The sequence below is a fragment of the Balaenoptera ricei genome, chromosome 1, assembly GCF_028023285.1.
Source record: "Balaenoptera ricei isolate mBalRic1 chromosome 1, mBalRic1.hap2, whole genome shotgun sequence".
Taxonomy (NCBI): Eukaryota; Metazoa; Chordata; class Mammalia; order Artiodactyla; family Balaenopteridae; genus Balaenoptera; species Balaenoptera ricei.
In genome coordinates, this window is record NC_082639.1 from 104,873,991 (window position 1) to 104,894,468 (window position 20,478).

The following is a 20,478-nucleotide window of genomic DNA, read 5'->3' on the forward strand; positions in this document are numbered from 1 at the left end:
AATTTAATTATAAGTAGTGAATTTGATAATAGAGAAAAGATAATAACATAAAGGTAACTGATGTAAGTGTAAAAAAAAAAAAAAAAATACCCAGGAGTCTTTTTAAAGAGACAGCATCAAAATTAAATCTTTCTATACCCAGCTTCTCATCTTAAAAAAGAAAACAGTGAATAACTGACAACCTAAGATGTTTTGTACTAACTTAAGATGTGGAAAAATATTTAAAAGAAATACTTATTTCTTCTAATTAAAATTGGAGCAAATTATTTTTATAATTAGTAAAAACATATTTACATGATTTCTCATTGTAAAATGTAGATGATCACGTATGTTGCTATTCTTGAAAGTCAGATGAGAGGTAGAGGTCCTTAACGGGTTTTCATACCCTTAGAGAAATTATAGAGCACTTTGCTTTACTTTGCATTGCCACTATTGTTATTAGTTGTGTTTGATTATGGAATCTACTAATTTACCATTCTACTCTATCTATTCTCACCTCTTAAAACTTCAGTAACTAAAGTCTTCTGTGTATTAGAATAATTCAGAGGTCTGTAGGATTTTAACAACAAAAATATGAGAAAAGAGATATTGTAAATCTACTTCTGTCATATTTTTATGACAATATTCATAGATGATTATTTTAGTCCACCTCCTACACAGTTTCCTGAACTTCTCATCTCCTATGATATTGTCTCCCACCCTACTTTAGCCACTCATACACGTTCATCCCTATATTTTGTCATTAACAGTAAGTGCACACACATACAATCTCAATTTTAAATATATTACTCTCTAGTCAGTATCTCTATCTCTCCACCTTATTTACTTTAGTACTCTGATTCTTGTCAGTTCTTCGATTTTTCTCAAATAAAACAAAAATTATTCTTGCATGGTTTTTAGTACCTTATGACCTCACCTCCTTCATACCCTAGTTTAGATATTGTGGTTCATCATTATAATCACTCTGTTGCAATTATATACACAACAGGATAATACACCATGACTAAACTGGATTTATTACAGGAATGTAAGGTTGGCTTAACATTTGGAAAGCAATCAGTATAAACTCACCATATTAATAGAATAAAGGAGAAAAAACATACAATTATGAGAGTTGTGGAAAAAAACTTTTGATACAATTAAGAATCCAATCACGATTTTTTAAAAAAAATCAGCAAGAAGTGAACTTCTTTAATCTAATAATGTATATCTACCAAAAAAATCTAGAAAACATTATTTTTCATGGTGAAATATTAAAAGATTTTTTTCTGAGAGCAAGGATGGGAGAAGGCTGTCCGTTCATTTATTCCTATTCAACTGTCCTAACCAGTGTAATATAACAAGAAAAAAACTAGAGGGAGGACTTCTGCCTATGATGGAGCAAGGAGCTCTGCAAATTATCCCTCAAAAAAATAACATAACACTGGACAAAATTGTCAGAAATTTTGATTAATGGCTCTTGAAACTGAACAAAGGCAATCAACAAACTTAGAAGTGTCTGTTCATGAAAAACTACTTAACATTGGGTAAGAACACTGGGAATATGTGCCTTACTTAACTTGGAGCTGCTTCCATCCCCTCTCCCGTTCAGCTGGCAAGGCAGTTCCCCAAGAGAAAGGCTGGCCCTGAAGCCAGCAGATTTTCTGTTGCTGGGAGCTACCCTCCTTTGGAGGCATTGTCAGTAAAAGTGGAAAACTCAGTAGGTAATGAACAGAGAAGGCCTATAACTCTACTAGCCTTTGGTCACAGACTCTGTTGGGATAAGGGGCAGACTAGAGGACTAGCCAGAAACTTAACAGGGGGATCCTTGAAATGTGAAAGTGATAGAAGGGCTTGGTAAACTTTTCATATATCCTGGCTGACTGCTCTACTGTGTGCACACAGGGGAGATCTGACCTGAAAGTTTCTGGAGGTAAATAAAAGCTGAGGAAGGCTTGAAAACTGCTTGAACTTTGAATGTAAATACTACCAAACCTATACACAGATTCATTGAGAGAGGGTAGAAGACAGTGCTGGAGATGTTTGAGTAAAATTTCTTTTCACTGAACTCTTTAGAAACAGTAATGATCCCTAGGAAGCAAGGCTAACATTTGAAAGTAAAAATACAAAAATAAACTCAGCAGAAACAACAGCAACTGCACATTATGGGAGTGACAGATTCCACAGATCAGGCAAGTTACATGAAAACAAAATCATCCACAAAGCAAAAAAGAAAAAAGAAAACAACAGCAACAATAACAACACTCAAGGGAAAAAATCAGAACCCAGAGGTGATAAATGTTGACTTTCAACAAGAAATTATGAGACATGTGAAGAAATAGGGAAGTGTTACCCAACTTAGAAGTACTCAATAAAACTGCTTCTGAGTATGTCCATATGTTGGATTTAGGAGACAAATATTTCAAAGCAATTATTATAAATAGTTTCAAAAACCAGTTAAAGGAAAACATGTTTTAAAAAACAAATGGAAATTCTATAGGTAAAAAGTGCTATATCAAAATAATAATTCACTACACAGGCTCAACATTAGATCTGAGATGGCAGAAGAAAGAATCAGTGAACTTGAAGATAAATAGAAATTATCCAACCTGAATAAATATATCTTTTCTCTTTTATTCTGTTTCTTTAAAAGTAAAAAAATAATAAAAAGCCTTAATTATAACACTTTATTGGTGGGTTTGTAACAGATATAGATGTAATATTCATCTCAATAGTAGCACAAAATCCTTAAAAAATGATTTTTTCATAAAGCTTTAGCTAGACTAATCAAGGAAAAAAAAAGAGAAGATAAAAATTACCGAATTCAGGAATGAAAGGTATATCACTACTGCACCTACAAAAATTAAAAGGTTTATAATGGAATATCATGAACTATGTGCCAACAGATTAGGCAATTTATATGACATGAAAAAACATACAACTAATTTTTTTAATTTAATTTAAATTTCTATTATAGAAATTTGAAATCTTACCACAATTTAAAGACCAGTCTTAAAATGGCTTCACTAAATTATTTCAAATATTTGAGGAAGAAAAAAAAATTTGAATCCTACACAAACTTTTACAGACAATAGAGGAGAAGGAAACACTTCCCAACTCACTCTGTGAAGCCAATATTACTCTGATACCAAGGCCAAAGATAACACAAATGAAGAAAAGTACAGACTAATATCCCTTATGAATATAGATACAAACATCTTTTATAAAATAGTAAACTGAATACAACATATAAAAAGAATTATATAACATGACTAAGTGGGATTTATTCCAGGAATGCAATGTTGGTATATATAATTTGAAAATCAATGTAATTCACCATATTAATAGAATAGAAAACAAAGAATACCTGATCATCTCAATAGGCACAGAAAAGCCATTTGACAAAATTTAATCTTTATTCATGGTAGATGCTCTCAACGAAACAGGAAGAGAAGGGAACTGCCTCAACCAGGAAAAAAAAAAAAAGAAGACATCTATTAAAAAACTTACAGCTAGCATCATTCTTAATGATGAATGCATGAATGCTTTCTCTCTAAGATCAAGAACAGGACATGGATGTCCATTGTCACCATTTCTCTTCAACATTGTAAAGGAGGTGCTAGCTTATGCCATATGATAAGAAAAACTAATAAAAGGCAACAGTATTATATAGGAAGAAGTTAAACTGTCTTTTTTCACAGATTATATGATATTCTATTTAGCAAATCTGATGGAATCTGCACAAAAAGTTAATAGAATTAATAGGTAAGTTCAACAAGATTGCAGAATGGAAGATCAATGTAAACAATAAATTAAGTTTCTATATACTATCATTGAATAACTGGAAATTAGATGAAAACAATTTCATTTATAATATTAAAAAATAAAATAGGAATAATTTGAACAAAAGAAGTGCAAAACTTATACACTAAAAATTATAAACCACTGCTGAGAGAAATTATCTAAATAAATAGAGAAATATTCATATTCATGAATTAAGACAATATTGTTAAGATAGTAATTTTCCCTAAATTGATCTATAGTTTTAATGCAATCCCAAAATAAATACTAGCGATTTTTTTTTTTTAGAAAATGATAAGCTGGTCTTAAAATTTATGTGGAACTGCTAAGGATCTATAATGGCAAAAACACTTTTGGAAAAAGAAGACCAAAGTTTGAGGACCCACACTACCTGTTTTCAACAGTCATTACAAATCTTCATTGATTAAGACACTGGGGTATTGATGAAAGGATAGACACATGGATCAATGGAACAGAACAGAGTGTAAAAATAGACCCACACATCTATGGCCAACTGATTTCTTACAAAGGTGCCAAGGGAATTCAGTGAAAAATGAAGTCTTTCCCACAAATAGTGTGAAATAATTGTACATCTGTATTCAAAAAAGAAAAATGAATCTTGAACCATACTTCACAATATATGTAAAATTTAACTCAAAAATGGATCATAGATCTAAATATAAAACCTAAAACTATGAAACTTCTAGAAGAACAGAGGAGAAAATTCTTGTGACCTTAGGTCAGGCAAAGATTTCTTAGACCAAAAAACTCACGAATCATAAAATTAAAAATGGATAAAATAGACTTCATCAAATTTAAAATGTCTCTTTATTTGAAAGACACAGAAGAAAATAAACAAGATAATTCATAGGCTGGTAGAAAATATAATATACATATAAGATAAAGGTATATAAAGAACTCTAAAAAAGCAAAAAATAGGGCTTCCCTGGTGGCACAGTGGTTGAGAGTCTGCCTACCAATGCAGGGGACACGGGTTGGAGCCCTGGTCTGGGAAGATCCCACATGCCACGGAGCAGCTGGGCCCGTGAGCCACAATTACTGAGCCTGCGCGTCTGGAGCCTGTGCTCCACAACAAGAGAGGCCGCGATAGTGAGAGGCCCGTGCACCGTGATGAGGAGTGGCCCCTGCTTGCCACAATTAGAGAAAGCCCTCACACAGAAACGAAGACCCAACACAGCGAAAAATAAATAAATAAATAAATAAATAAATAAATAAGCAAAAATAACAAAACATCATTAAAAATTAATAAAAGGTTGGAACAGATACTTCACTAAAAATGAGATACAACTAGCAAATAAACAAATGAAAGATGATCAACATCATCACTTATTAGGGAAATTCTTATTAAAATCACAATTAGATCCCAGTTATTTGAATGCTGGTGTGGATACAGAGCATTGTACACTGCTGGTGAAAATGCAAAATGGTTCAGCCATTTTGGAAAACACTTTAGTAGTTTCTTATTAAGTTTAATATAAACTACTATACAACTCATCAATCTCTCAGATATTTACTCAAGTGAAGTGAAGATATAAATCCATACAAAAACCTGTATGTGGATGTTTAGAGTAGATATATTTATTAACAATTGTCAAAAAAGTGGAAAAAACAAAAGAAAACAAATATTCATCGTCTGGTGAATGGATAAACTATGCTACATTTACTCAATGGAATATTGCTTAGCATTAGAAAGTAATTAAATACAGGTATTTTTGCAGCATACATGAATCTCAAAAGCACTAGACTAAGTAAAAGAAGTCAGATTCATATACAAACTACATATTGTATGATTATACAATAATATATTAATATAATATTAATGTATTAATGTATTAATATTAATACATTAGTGTATTAATATTAATACATTAATGTATTAATATTAATACATTAATGTATTAATATTAATACATTAATGTATTAATCTAATATTATATTATATTACATTCTCACAAAGGCAAAACTACAGGGATGGAGAACAACATTACCAGGGAATGGGGCTAAGGATGGGGAAGTGACTATGAAAGGGAACATGGGAACTCTTTGGTGTGATGGGAAAATTCTATATCTTGATAACTTGATAGTAAAGGAGGTTACAAAATTGTATGCCTTGTCAAAATTCACAGAAATGCACGACTAAAGTGGTGAATTTTATTGTATGCAAATTGTACTTAAATAAAATTGGCTAAAAAGTAATCTGTGAGTGGAATGAGATTGAGTGGGGAAATTTATGAAACAAGATTGGCCATTAGTTGATCATTGTGGAAGGTAAATGAAAGGATGCACCATTATTCTGCTCTGTCTACATTTATATGTTTATATATATAGTTTTTTATAAAATCTGCAAACACAGTTTAGTCTTAAGGAACTATTATTTAAATTAATGATAAAAGTAACAAGGAAGTACAGTACAAGTCAATCTACTGAAAATAGTTAATGACAAATGAAGAATTACCATTAAGAATTATGGGTAGATGTAAGCTGTCAAGTTTTGGGTTGAATGGTAAGTTCAAGTGTATGTATTCAGGTTTTTTTTTTTTTTGGCCCCACCTCACGTGGCTTGCAGAATCTTAGTTCTCGGACCAGGGATTGGACCCGTGTCCTCAGCAGTGAAAGTGCGGAGTCTTAACCACTGGACCACCAGGGAATTCCCTGTATTTAGTTTTTATTTTTAAAAAATAACATTAAAAAGTACCACGCGTGGGGGAGGAGAGAAGATGGCGGAAGAGTAAGACGCGGAGATCACCTTCCTTCCCACAGATACAGTAGAAATACATCTACACGTGGAACTGCTCCTATAGAACACCCACTGAACGCTGGCAGAAAACGTCAGACCTCCCAAAAGGCAAGAAACTCCCCCCGTACTTGGGTAGGGCAAAAGAAAAAAGAAATAACAGAGACAAAAGAATAGGGACGGCACCTGCACCAGTGGGAGGGAGCTGTGAAGGAGGAAAGATTTCCACGCACTAGGAGCCCCTTCGCGGGCAGAGACTGCGGGTGGCAGAGGGGGGAAGCTTCGGAGCCACGGAGGAGAGTGCAGCCACAGGGGTGCGGAGGGCAAAGCGGAGAGATTCCCGCACTTCCCGCACGGAGGCTCGGCGCTGACCAGCACTCACCAGCCCGAGAGGCTTGTCTGCTCAGCCGCTGGGGCGGGCGGGGCTGGGAGCTGAGGCTCGGGCTTCGGTCGGATCGCAGGGAGAGGACTGGGGTTAGCGGCGTGAACACAGCCTGAAGGGGTTAGTGCACCACAGCTAGCCGGGAGGGAGTCCGGGAAAAAGTCTGCAGCTGCCGAAGAGGCAAGAGACTTTTTCTTCCCTGTTTCCTGGTGCGCGAGGAGAGGGGATTCAGAGCGCCGCCTAAACGAACTTCAGAGACGGGCGCGAGCCGCAGCTAACAGCGCGGATCCCATAGCAACAGGGGCGCAGAGGAAAAAACGGAGAGACTCCCGCACAGAGGCTCGGCGCCGAGCAGCGCTCACCAGCCCGAGAGGCTTGTCTGCTCCCCCGCCGGGGCGGGCGGGGCTGGGAGCGGAGGCTCGGGCTTCGGTCGGATCGCAGGGAGAGGACTGGGGTTGGCGGCAGGGAGAGGACTGGGGTTGGCGGCGTGAACACAGCCTGAAGGGGTTGGCGCACCACAGCTGGCTGGGAGGGAGACCGGGAAAAAGTGTGCAGCTGCCGAAGAGGCAAGAGACTTTTTCTTGCCTCTTTGTTTCGCGGCGCGCAAGGAGAGGGGATTCAGAGCGCCGCCTAAACGAACTCCAGAAACTGGCGCGAGCCGCGGCGATCAGCGCGGACCCCAGAGACGGGCGTGAGACGCTGGGGCTGCTGCTGCCGCCTCCAAGAAGCCTGTGTGCGAGCACAGGTCACTCTCCACACCGCCCCTCCCGGGAGCCCGTGAAGCCCGCCACTGCCAGGGTCCCGTGATCCAGGGACAACATCCCCCGGGAGAACGCACTGCGCGCCTCAGGCTGCTGCAACGTCACGCCGGCCTCTGACACCGCAGGCTCGCCCCGCCTCCTCTGTACCCCTCCCTCTCCGCGGCTTGGGTGAGCCAGAGTCCCCGAAGCAGCTGCTCCTTTAACCCCGTCCTGTCTGGGCGGGGAACAGACGCCCTCAGGCGACCTACACGCAGAGGCGGGTCCAAATCCAAAGCTGATCCCCAGGAGCTGTGCGAACAGAGAAGAGGAGGGGAAATCTGTCCCAGCAGCCTCAGAAGAAGCGGATTAAAACTCCACAAACAACTTGATGGGCCTGCATCTGTTGAATACCTGAATAGACAACGAATCATCCCAAATTCAGGAGGTGGACTTTGGGAGCAGGATATATTAATTTTTCCCCTTTTCCTTTTTTTTTGTGAGTGTATATGTATATGCTTCTGGGGGAGATTTTGTCTGTATAGCTTTGCTTTACAATAGCTTTATTTTACTTCACTATATTATAGCTTCTTTCTTTCTTTCCTTTCTTTCTTTCCTTCCTTCCTTCCTTCCTTCCTTCCTTCCTTCCTCCTTCCTTCCTTCCTTCCTTCCTTTCTTTCTATTTTTTCTCCCTCTTACTCTGAGCCGTGTGGACGAAAGGCTCTTGGTGCTTCAGCCAGGCATCAGGGCCGTACCTCGGAGGTGGGAGAGCCAACTTCAGGACACTGGTCCACAAGAGACCTCCCAGCTCCACGTAATACCAAACGGCAAAAATCTCTCAGAGATCTCCATCTCAACATCAAGACCCAGCATCACTCAATGACCAGCAAGCTACAGTGCTGAACACCCTATGCCAAACAACTAGCAAGACAGGAACACAGCCTCATCCATTAGCAGAGAGGCTGCCTAAAATCATAATAAGGCCACAGACACCCCAAAATACACCACCAGACGTGGACGTGCCCACCAGAAAGACAAGATCCAGCCTCATCCACCAGAGCTCAGGCACTAGTTCCCTCCACCAGGAAGCCTACACAACCCACTGAACCAACCTTAGCCACTGGGGACAGATACCAAAAACAACGGGAACTACAAACCTGCAACCTGTGATAAGGAGACCCCAAACACAGTAAGATAAGCAAAATGAGACGACAGAAAAACACACAGCAGATGAAGGAGCAGGGTCAAAACACACTAGACTTAACAAATGAAGAGGAAATAGGTAGTCTACCTGAAAAAGAATTCAGAATAATGATAGTAAGGATGATCCAAAATCTTGGAAATAGAATAGACAAAATGCAAGAAGCATTTAACAAGGACGTAGAAGAACTAAAGAGGAATCAAGCAATGATGAAAAACACAATAAATGAAATTAAAAATACTCTAGATGGGATCAATAGCAGAATAACTGAGGCAGAAGAAAGGATAAGTGACCTGGAAGATAAAATGGTGGAAATAACTACTGCAGAGCAGGATAAAGAAAAAAGAATGAAAAGAACTGAGGACAGTCTCAGAGACCTCTGGGACAGCATTAAACGCACCAACATTCGAATTATAGGGGTCCCAGAAGAAGAAGAGAAAAAGAAAGGGACTGAGAAAATATTTGAAGAGATTATAGTTGAAAACTTCCCTAATATGGGAAAGGAAATAGTTAATCAAGTCCTGGAAGCACAGAGAGTCCCATACAGGATAAACCCAAGGAGAAACACGCCAAGACACATATTAATCAAACTGTCAAAAATTAAATATAAGGAAAACATATTAAAGGCAGCAAGGGAAAAAAAACAAATAACACACAAGGGAATCCCCATAAGGTTAACATCTGATCTTTCAGCAGAAACTCTGCAAGCCAGAAGGGAGTGGCAAGATATACTTAAAGTCATGAAGGAGAAGAACCTACAACCAAGATTACTCTACCCAGCAAGGATCTCATTCAAATGTGATGGAGAAATTAAAACCTTTACAGACAAGCAAAAGCTGAGAGAGTTCAGCACTACCAAACCAGCTTTACAACAAATGCTAAAGGAACTTCTCTAGGCAAGAAACACAAGAGAAGGAAAACACCTACAATAACAAACCCAAAACATTTAAGAAAATGGGAATAGGAACATACATATCGATAATTACCTTGAATGTAAATGGATTAAATGCTCCCACCAAAAGACACAGGCTGGCTGAATGGATACAAAAACAAGACCCATATATATGCTGTCTACAAGAGACCCACTTCAGACCTAGAGACACATACAGACTGAAAGTGAAGGGATGGAAAAAGATATTCCATGCAAATGGGAATCAAAAGAAAGCTGGAGTAGCAATTCTCATATCAGACAAAATAGACTTTAAAATAAAGACTATTACAAGAGACAAAGAAGGACACTATATAATGATCAAGGGATCGATCCAAGAGGAAGGTATAACAATTGTAAATATTTATGCACCCAACATAGGAGCACCTCAATACATAAGGCAAGTACTAACAGCCATAAAAGGGGAAATCGACAGCAACACAATCATAGTAGGGGACTTTAACACCCCACTTTCACCAATGGACAGATCATCCAAAATGAAAATAAATAAGGAAACACAAGCTTTAAATGATACATTAAACAAGATGGACTTAATTGATATTTATAGGACATTCCACCCAAAAACAACAGAATACACATTTTTCTCAAGTGCTCATGGAACATTCTCCAGGATAGATCATATCTTGGGTCACAAATCAAACCTTGGTAAATTTAAGAAAATTGAAATCGTATCAAGTATCTTTTCCGACCACAACGCTATGAGACTAGATATCAATTACAGGAAAAGATCTGTAAAAAATACAAACACATGGAGGCTACACAATACATTACTTAATAATGAAGTGATTACTGAAGAAATCAAAGGGGAAATCAAAAAATACCTAGAAATAAATGACAATGGAGATACGACGACCCAAAACCTATGGGACGCAGCAAAAGCAGTGCTAAGAGGGAAGTTTATAGCAATACAAGCCTACCTCAAGAAACAGGAAACATCTCGAATAAACAACCTAACCTTGCACCTAAAGCAATTAGAGAAAGAAGAACAAAAAAACCCCAAAGCCAGCAGAAGGAAAGAAATTATAAAGATCAGGTCAGAAATAAATGAAAAAGAAATGAAGGAAACAATAGCAAAAATCAATGAAACTAAAAGCTGGTTCTTTGAGAAGATAAACAAAATTGATAAACCATTAGCCAGACTCATCAAGAGAAAAAGGGAGAAGACTCAGATCAATAGAATTAGAAATGAAAAAGGAGAAATAACCACTGACACTGCAGAAATACAAACGATCATGAGAGATTACTACAAGCAACTCTATGCCAATAAAATGGACAACCTGGAAGAAATGGACAGATTCTTAGAAATGCACAAACTGCCGAGACTGAACCAGGAAGAAATAGAAAATATGAACAGACCAATCACAAGCACTGAAATTGAAACTGTGATTAAAAACCTTCCAACAAACAAAAGCCCAGGACCAGATGGCTTCACAGGTGAATTCTATCAAACATTTAGAGAAGAGCTAACACCTATCCTTCTCAAACTCTTCCAAAATATTGCAGAGGGAGGAACACTCCCAAACTCATTCTACGAGGCCACCATCACCCTGATACCAAAACCAGACAAAGATGTCACAAAGAAAGAAAACTACAGGCCAATATCACTGATGAACATAGATGCAAAAATCCTCAACAAAATACTAGCAAACAGAATCCAACAGCACATTAAAAGGATCATACACCATGATCAAGTGGGGTTTATCCCAGGAATGCAAGGATTCTTCAATATACGCAAATCAATCAATGTGATACACCATATTAACAAATTGAAGGAGAAAAACCATATGATCATCTCAATAGATGCAGAGAAAGCTTTCGACAAAATTCAACACCCATTTATGATAAAAGCCCTGCAGAAAGTAGGCATAGAGGGAACTTTCCTCAACATAATAAAGGCCATATATGACAAACCCACAGCCAACATTGTCCTCAATGGTGAAAAACTGAAACCATTTCCACTAAGATCAGGAACAAGACAAGGTTGCCCACTCTCACCACTATTATTCAACATAGTTTTGGAAGTGTTAGCCACAGCAATCAGAGAAGACAAAGAAATAAAAGGAATCCAAATCGGAAAAGAAGAAGTAAAGCTGTCACTATTTGCAGATGACATGATACTATACATAGAGAATCCTAAAGAGGCTACCAGAAAACTCCTAGAGCTAATCAATGAATTTGGTAAAGTAGCAGGATACAAAATTAATGCACAGAAATCGCTTGCATTTCTATACACTAATGACGAAAAATCTGAAAGGGAAATTAAGAAAACACTCCCGTTTACCATTGCAACAAAAAGAATAAGATATCTAGGAATAAACCTACCTAAGGAGACAAAAGACCTGTATGCAGAAAATTATAAGACACTGATGAAAGAAATTAAAGATGATACAAATAGATGGAGAGATATACCATGTTCCTGGATTGGAAGAATCAACATTGTGAAAATGACTCTACTACCCAAAGCAATCTACAGATTCAATGCAATCCCTATCAAACTACCACTGGCATTTTTCACAGAACTAGAACAAAAAATTTCACAATTTGTATGGAAACACAAAAGACCCCGAATAGCCAAAGCAATCTTGAGAACGAAAAATGGAGCTGGGGGAATCAGGCTCCCTGACTTCAGACTATACTACAAAGCTTCAGTAATCAAGACAGTTTGGTACTGGCACAAAAACAGAAATATAGATCAATGGAACAGGATAGAAAGCCCAGAGATAAACCCACACACATATGGTCACCTTATCTTTGATAAAGGAGGCAAGCATATACAGTGGAGAAAAGACAGCCTCTTCAATAAGTGGTGCTGGGAAAATTGGACAGGTACATGTAAAAGTATGAAATTAGAACACTCCCTGACACCATGCACAAAAATAAACTCAAAATGGATTAAAGACCTAAGTGTAAGGCCAGACACTATCAAACTCTTAGAGGAAAACATAGGCAGAACACTCTATGACATACATCACAGCAAGATTCTTTTTGACCCAGCTCCCAGAGAAATGGAAATAAGAACACAAATAAACAAATGGGACCTAATGAAACTTAAAAGCTTTTGCACAGCAAAGGAAACCATAAACAAGACCAAAAGACAACCCTTAGAATGGGAGAAAATATTTGCAAATGAAGCAACTGACAAAGGATTAATCTCCAAGATTTACAAGCAGCTCATGCAGCTCAATAACAAAAAAACGAACAACCCAATCCAAAAATGGGCAGAAGACCTAAATAGACATTTCTCCAAAGAAGATATACAGATGGCCTACAGACACATGAAAGAATGCTCAACATCATTAATCATTAGAGAAATGCAAATCAAAACTACAATGAGATATCATCTCACACCGGTCAGAATGGCCATCATCAAAAAATCTAGAAACAATAAATGCTGGAGAGGGTGTGGAGGAAAGGGAACACTCTTGCACTGTTGGTGGGAATGTAAATTGATACAGCCACTATGGAGAACAGTATGGAGGTTCCTTAAAAAACTACAAATAGAACTACCATACGACCCAGCAATTCCACTACTGGGCATATACCCTGAGAAAACCATAGGTCAAAAAGTGTCATGTACCACAATGTTCATTGCAGCTCTATTTACAATAGCCAGGACATGGAAGCAACCTAAATGTCCATCGACAGACGAATGGATAAAGAAGATGTGGCACATATATACAATGGAATATTACTCAGCCATAAAAAGAAATGAAATGGAGGTATTTGTAATGAGGTGGATGGAGTTAGAGTCTGTCATACAGAGTGAAGTAAGTCAGAAAGAGAAAAACAAATACAGTATGCTAACACATATATACGGAATCTAAGGAAAAAAAAAAAAAAAAGGCCATGAAGAACCTAGTGGCAAGACGGGAATAAAGACACAGACCTACTAGAGAATGGACTTGAGGATATGGGGAGGGGGTGGGGTGAGATGTGACAGGGTAAGAGAGTGTCATGGACATATATACACTACCAAATGTAAAATAGATAGCTAGTGGGAAGCAGCCGCATAGCCCAGGGAGATCAGCTCGGTGCTTTGTGACCACCTAGAGGGGTGGGATGGGGAGGGTGGGAGGGAGGGAGATGCAAGAGGGAAGAGAAATGGGAACATATTGTATATGTATAACTGATTCACTTTGTTATAAAGCAGAAGCTAACACACTATTGTAAGGCAATTATACTTCAATAAAGATGTTTAAAAAAAAAAAAAAAAAAAAAAAAAAAAAAAAAAGTACCACGCACGTAGCAATGATGATGGTCTGTCATGAATTATAGTTGGCAACAAATCCAATTTTACACTGAGATTTTCAAACATGTACTATAATTTTTCTCCCCTGATCAAAAAACTTCAGTGGCTTCGGATCCCATTCAGAGTAAAAACCAAAGTTTCTTCAAGGTCCTATGTAATCTAGGCCCTAGCTAACTCAATTTTACCTACTGTTTCTTCATTCTCTTCAACACATGCTGGCCTCTTTGCTATTCTTCAAACACACCAAACCACCTTGCCATATTAAATCTTGCTGCACATGCTGCCTGAAACTTTCTTTATGTAAGCCAATGGCTTGCTTCTTCACTTCCTTCTGCTCTCTATTCAGGTGTCCCTTTATCAGTGAGCACTTCCCTGAACACACTATATAAACTAGAACAAATACGTGAAAAAAGCATTTTTGCAATGTCACTCATCTTCTTAACCTGATCAACTCCCACTTTATTAACTAAAATTCTACCTACATTTCCTTTAGCTGCCAATCAGAAATTTACCCCATTGATATTAATTTACCATCTTCCTAAACAAAAATAATGACAAGGAATTAATTTTTGTTATTAAATCCTCTGGTCCAATGGTAGTAACTTAACCTCAATACACAACTCTCTCTGGTTCTTTTTTTTTAACATCTTTATTGGAGTATAATTGCTTTACAATGGTGTGTTAGTTTCTGCTTTATAACAAAGTGAATCAGCTATACATATACATATACCCCGTCTCTCCTCCCTCTAGTGTCTCCCTCCCACCCTCCCTATCCCATCTCTCTATGTGGTCACAAAGCACCGAGCTGCTCTCCCTGTACTATGCAGCTGCTTCCCACTAGCTATCAATTTTACATTTGGTAGTGTATACATATCCATGCCACTCTCTCACTTCATCCCAGCTTACCCTTTCCCCTCCCCATATACTCAAGTCCATTCTCTACATCTGTGTCTTTATTCCTGTCCTGCCCCTAGGTTCTTCAGAACCATTTTTTTTCTTTTAGATTCCATATATATGTGTTAGCATACGGTATTCGTTTTTCTCTTTCTGACTTACTTCACTCTGTATGACAGACTCTAGGTCCATCTATCTCACTACAAAAAACTCAATTTCGTTTCTTTTTATGGCTGAGTAATATTCCATTGTATATATTTGCCACATCTTCTTTATCCATTCATCCTATGATGGACACTTAGGTTGCTTCCATGTCCTGGCTATTGTAAATAGAGCTGCAATGAACATTTTGGTACATGACTCTTTTTGAATTACAGTTTTCTCAGGGTATATGCCCAGTAGTGGGATTGCTGGGTCGCATGGTAGTTCTACTTTTAGTTTTTTAAGGAAACTCCATACTGTTCTCCATACTGGCTGTATCAATTTACATTCCCACCAACAGTGCAAGAGGGTTCCCTTTTCTCCACACCCTTTCCAGCATTTATTGTTTGTAGATTTTCTGATGATGGCCATTCTGACTGGTGTGAGGTGATACCTCATTGTAGTTTTGATTTGCATTTCTGTAATGATTAGTGATGTTGAGCATCCTTTCATGTGTTTGTTGGCAATCTGTATATCTTCCTTGGAGAAATGTCTATTTAGGTCTTCTGCCCATTTTTGGATTGGGTTGTTTGTTTTTTGATATTGAGCTGCTTGTAAATTTTGGAGATTAATCCTTTGTCAGTTGCTTCATTTGCAAATATTTTCTCCCATTCTGAGGGTTGTCTTTTCATCTTGTTTATGTTTTCCTTTGCTGTGCAAAAGCTTTTAAGTTTCATTAGGTCTCATTTGTTTATTTTTGTTTTTAGTTCCATTTCTCTAGGAGCTGGGTCAAAAAGGATCTTGCTGTGATTTATGTCATAGAGTGTTCTGCCTATGTTTTCCTCTAAGAGTTTTATAGTGTCTGGCCTTACATTTAGGCCTTTAATCCATTTTGAGTTTATTTTTGTGTATGGTGTTAGGGAGTGTTCTAATTTCATTCCTTTACAGGTAGCTGTTCAGTTTTCCCAGCACCACTTATTGAAGAGGCTATCTTTTCTCCATTGTATATTCTTGCCTCCTTTATCAAAAATAAGGTGACTGTATGTGTGTGGGTTTATCTCTGGGCTTTCAATCCTGTTCCATTGATCTATATTTCTGTTTTTGTGCCAGTACCATACTGTCTTGATTACTGTAGCATAGTCTGAAGTTCGGGAGCCCAATTCCTCCAGCTCTGTTTTTCTTTCTCAAGATTGCTTTGGCTCTTTGGGGTCTTTTGTGTTTCCATACAAATTGTGAAATTTTTTGTTCTAGTTCTGTGAAAAATGCCATTGGTAGTTTGATAGGGATTGCATTGAATCTGTAGATTGCTTTGGGTAGTATAGTCATTTTCACAATGTTGATTCTTCCAGTCCAAGAACATGGTATATCTCTCCATCTGTTTGTATCATCTTGAATTTATTTCATCAGTGTCTTACAGTTTACTGCATACAGGTCTTTTGTCTCCTTAGGTAGGTTTATTCCTAGGTATTTTTTTCCTTTTGTTGCAGTGGTAAATGGGAGTGTGTCCTTAATTTCTCTTTCAGATTTTTCATCATTAGTGTATAGGAATGCAAGAGATTTCTGTGCATTAATTTTGTATCCTGCTACTTTACCAAATTCATTGATTAGCTCTAGTAGTTTTCTGGTAGCATCTTGAGGATTCTCTATATATAGTATCTTGTCATCTGCAAACAGTGACAGCTTTACTTCTTTTCCAATTTGGATTCATTTTATTTCTTTTTCTTCTCTGATTGCTGTGGCTAAAACTTCCAAAACTATGTTGAATAATAGCGGTGAGAGTGGGCAACCTTGTCTTGTTCCTGACCTTAGAGGAAATGATTTCAGTTTTTCACCATTGAGAATGATGTTGGCTGTGGGTTTGTCATATATGGCCTTTATTATGTTGTTTCCTGTATGCCTACTTTCTGGAGGGTTTTTATCATAAATGGGTGTTGAATTTTGTTGAAAGCTTTTTCTGCATCTATTGAGATGATCATATGTTTTTCTCCTTCAATTTGTTAATATGGTTTATCACATTGATTGATTTGCATATATTGAAGAATCCTTGCATTCCTGAGATAAACCCCGCTTGATCATGGTGTATGATCCTTTTAATATGCTGTTGGATTCTGTTTGCTAGTATTCTGTTGAGGATCTTTGCATCTATGTTCATCAGTGATATTGGCCTGTAGTTCTCTTTCTTTGTGACATCTTTGTCTGGTTTTGATATCAGGGTGATGGTGGCCTTGTAGAATGAGTTTGGGAGTGTTCCTCCCTCTGCAATATTTTGGAAGAGTTTGAGAAGGATAGGTGTTAGCTCTTCTCTAAATGTTTGATAGAATTCGCCTGTGAAGCCATCTGGTCCTGGGCTTTTGTTTGTTGGAAGATTTTTAATCACAGTCTCAATTTCAGTGCTTGTGATTGGTCTGTTTATATTTTCTATTTCTTCCTGGTTCAGTCTCAGAAGGTTGTGCTTTTCTAAGAATTTGTCCATTTCTTCCAGGTTGTCCATTTTATTGGCATATAGTTGCTTGTAGTAATCTCTCATGATCCTTTGTATTTCTGCAGTGTCAGTTGTTACTTCTCCTTTTTCATTTCTAATTCTATTGATTTGAGTTTTCTCCCTTTTTTTCTTGATAATTCTGGCTAATGGTTTATCAATTTTGTTTATCTTCTCAAAGAACCAGCTTTTGGTTTTATTGATCTTTGCTATTGTTTCCTTCATTCCTCTTTCATTTATTTCTGATCTGATCTTTATGATTTCTTTCCTTCTGCTAATTTTGGGGGTTTTTTGTTCTTCTTTCTCTAATTGCTTTAGGTGTAAGGTTAGGTTGTTTATTTGAGATGTTTCTTGTTTCTTGAGGTAGGATTGTATTGCTATAAACTTCCCTCTTAGAACTGCTTTTGCTGCAGCCCATAGGTTTTGGTTCATCATGTTTTCATTGTCATTTGTTTCTAGGTATTTTTTGATTTCCTCTTTGATTTCTGCAGTGATCTCTTGGTTATTTAGTAGTGTATTGTTTAGCCTCCATGTGTTTGTATTTTTTACAGATTTTTTTCCTGTAATTGATATCCAGTCTCACAGCGTTGTGGTTGGAAAAGATACTTGATATGATTTTGATTTTCTTAAATTTACCAAGGCTTGATTTGTGACCCAAGATATGATCTATCCTGGAGAATGTTCCATGAGCACTTGAGAAGAAAGTGTATTCTGTTGTTTTTGTATGGAAAGTCCTATAAATATCAATTAAGTCCATCTTGTTTAAGTATCATTTAAAGCTTGTGTTTCCTTATTTATTTTCATTTTGGATGATCTGTCCATTGGTGAAAGTGGGGTGTTAAAGTCCCCTACTATGATTCTGTTACTGTCGATTTCCCCTTTTATGGCTGTTAGCATGTGTCTTATGTACTGAGGTGCTCCTGTGTTGGGTGCATAAATATTTATAATTGTTATATCTGCTTCTTGGATTGATCCCTTGATCATTATGTAGTGTCCTTTGTCTCTTGTAATAGTCTTTATTTTAAAGTCTATTTTGTCTGATATGAGAATTGCTACTCCAGCTTTCTTTTGATTTCCATTTGCAAGGAATATCTTTTTCCACCCCCTCACTTTCAGGCTGTATGTGTCCCTAGGTCTGAAGTGGGTCTCTTGTAGATAGCATATATATGGGTCTTGTTTTTGTGTCCACTCAGTCAGTCTATGTCTTTTGGTTGGAGCATTTAATACATTTACATTTAAGGTAGTTATCGATATGTATGTTCCTATTATCATTTTCTTAATTGTTTTGGGTTTGTTATTGTAGGTCTTTTCCTTCTCCTGTGTTTCCTGCCTAGAGAAGTTCCTTTAGCATTTGTTGTAAAGCTGGTTTGGTGGTGCTGAATTCTCTTAGCTTTTGTTTCTCTGTAAAGGTTTAGATTTCTCCTTTGAACCTGAATGAGATCCTTGCTCGGTAGAGTAACCTTGGTTGTAGGTCTTTCCCTTTCATCACTTTAAATATGTCCTGCCACTCCCTTCTGGCTTGCAGAGTTTCCACTGAAAGATCAGCTGTTAACCTTATGGGGATTCCCTTGTATGTTATTTGTCATTTTTCCCTTGTTGCTTTTAATATTTTCTCTTTGTATTTAATTTTTGATAGTTTAATTAATGTGTCTTGGTGTGTTTCTCCTTTGATTTATCCTGTATGGGACTCTCTGAGCTTCCTGGACTTGATTGACTATTTCCTTTCCCATATGAGGGAAGTTTTCAACTATAATCTCTTCAAATATTTTCTCATTCCCTTTCTTTTTCTCTTTCTTCTGGGACCCCTATAATTTGAATGTTGGTGCATTTAATACTGTCCCAGAGGTCTCTAAGACTGTCCTCAATTGTTTACATTTTTTCTTTATTCTGCTCTGTGGTAGTTATTTCCACTATTTTATCTTCCAGGTCACTTATCCATTCTTCTTCTCCCTCAGTTATTCTGCTATTGATTCCTTCTAGAGAATTTTTGATTTCATTTATTGTGTTGTTCATCATTGTTTGTTTGCTCTTTAGTTCTTCTAGGTCCTTGTTAAATGTTTCTTTTATTTTCTCCATTCTATTTCCAAGATTTTGAATCATCTTTACCAACATTACTCTGAACTCTTTTTCAGGTAGACTGCCTATTTCCTCTTCATTTGTTTGTTGTGGTGGGTTTTTACCTTGCTCCTTCATCTGCTGTGTGTTTCTCTGTCTTCTCATTTTGCTTAATTTACTGTGTTTAGGGTCTCCTTTTCACAGGCTGAAGGTTTGTAGTTCCTGTTGTTTTTGGTGTCTGCCCCCAGTGGGTAAGTTTGGTTCAGTGGGTTGTGTAGGCTTCCTCGTGGAGGGGACTGGTGCCTGTGCTCTGGTGGATGAGGCTGGATCTTGTCGTTCTGGTGGGCAGGATCGCATCCGGTGGTGTGTTTTGGGGTGTCTGTGACCTTATTATGATTTTAGGAAGCCTCTCTGCTAATGGGTGGGGTTGTGTTCCTGTCTTGCTAGTTGTTTGGCATAGGGTGTCCAGCACTGTAGCTGGCTGGTTATTGAGTGGAGCAGCATCTTAGCATTGAGATGGAGATCTCTGGGAGAGTGTTTGCCATTTGATATGATGTGGAGCTGGGAGGTCTCTGGTGGACCAATGTCCTGAACTCAGCCCTCCCACCTCAGAGTCAAAGGCCTGACACCTGGCCCCAGCACCCAGACCCTGTAAGCCACACGGCTCAGAACAAAAGGGAGAAGGAAAGAAGGAAGGAAGGGAGGAAAGAAAGAAGAAAAGAAAGAAAGAAAGAAAGAAAGAGAGGCAAAGAAAAAAAATAGTTATTAAAATAAAAAATTTAAAATAAAAAAAATTACAAAGTAATTAAAAAACAAGTAGAGAAAGAAAGAAGAGAGCAACCAAAGCAAAAAACAA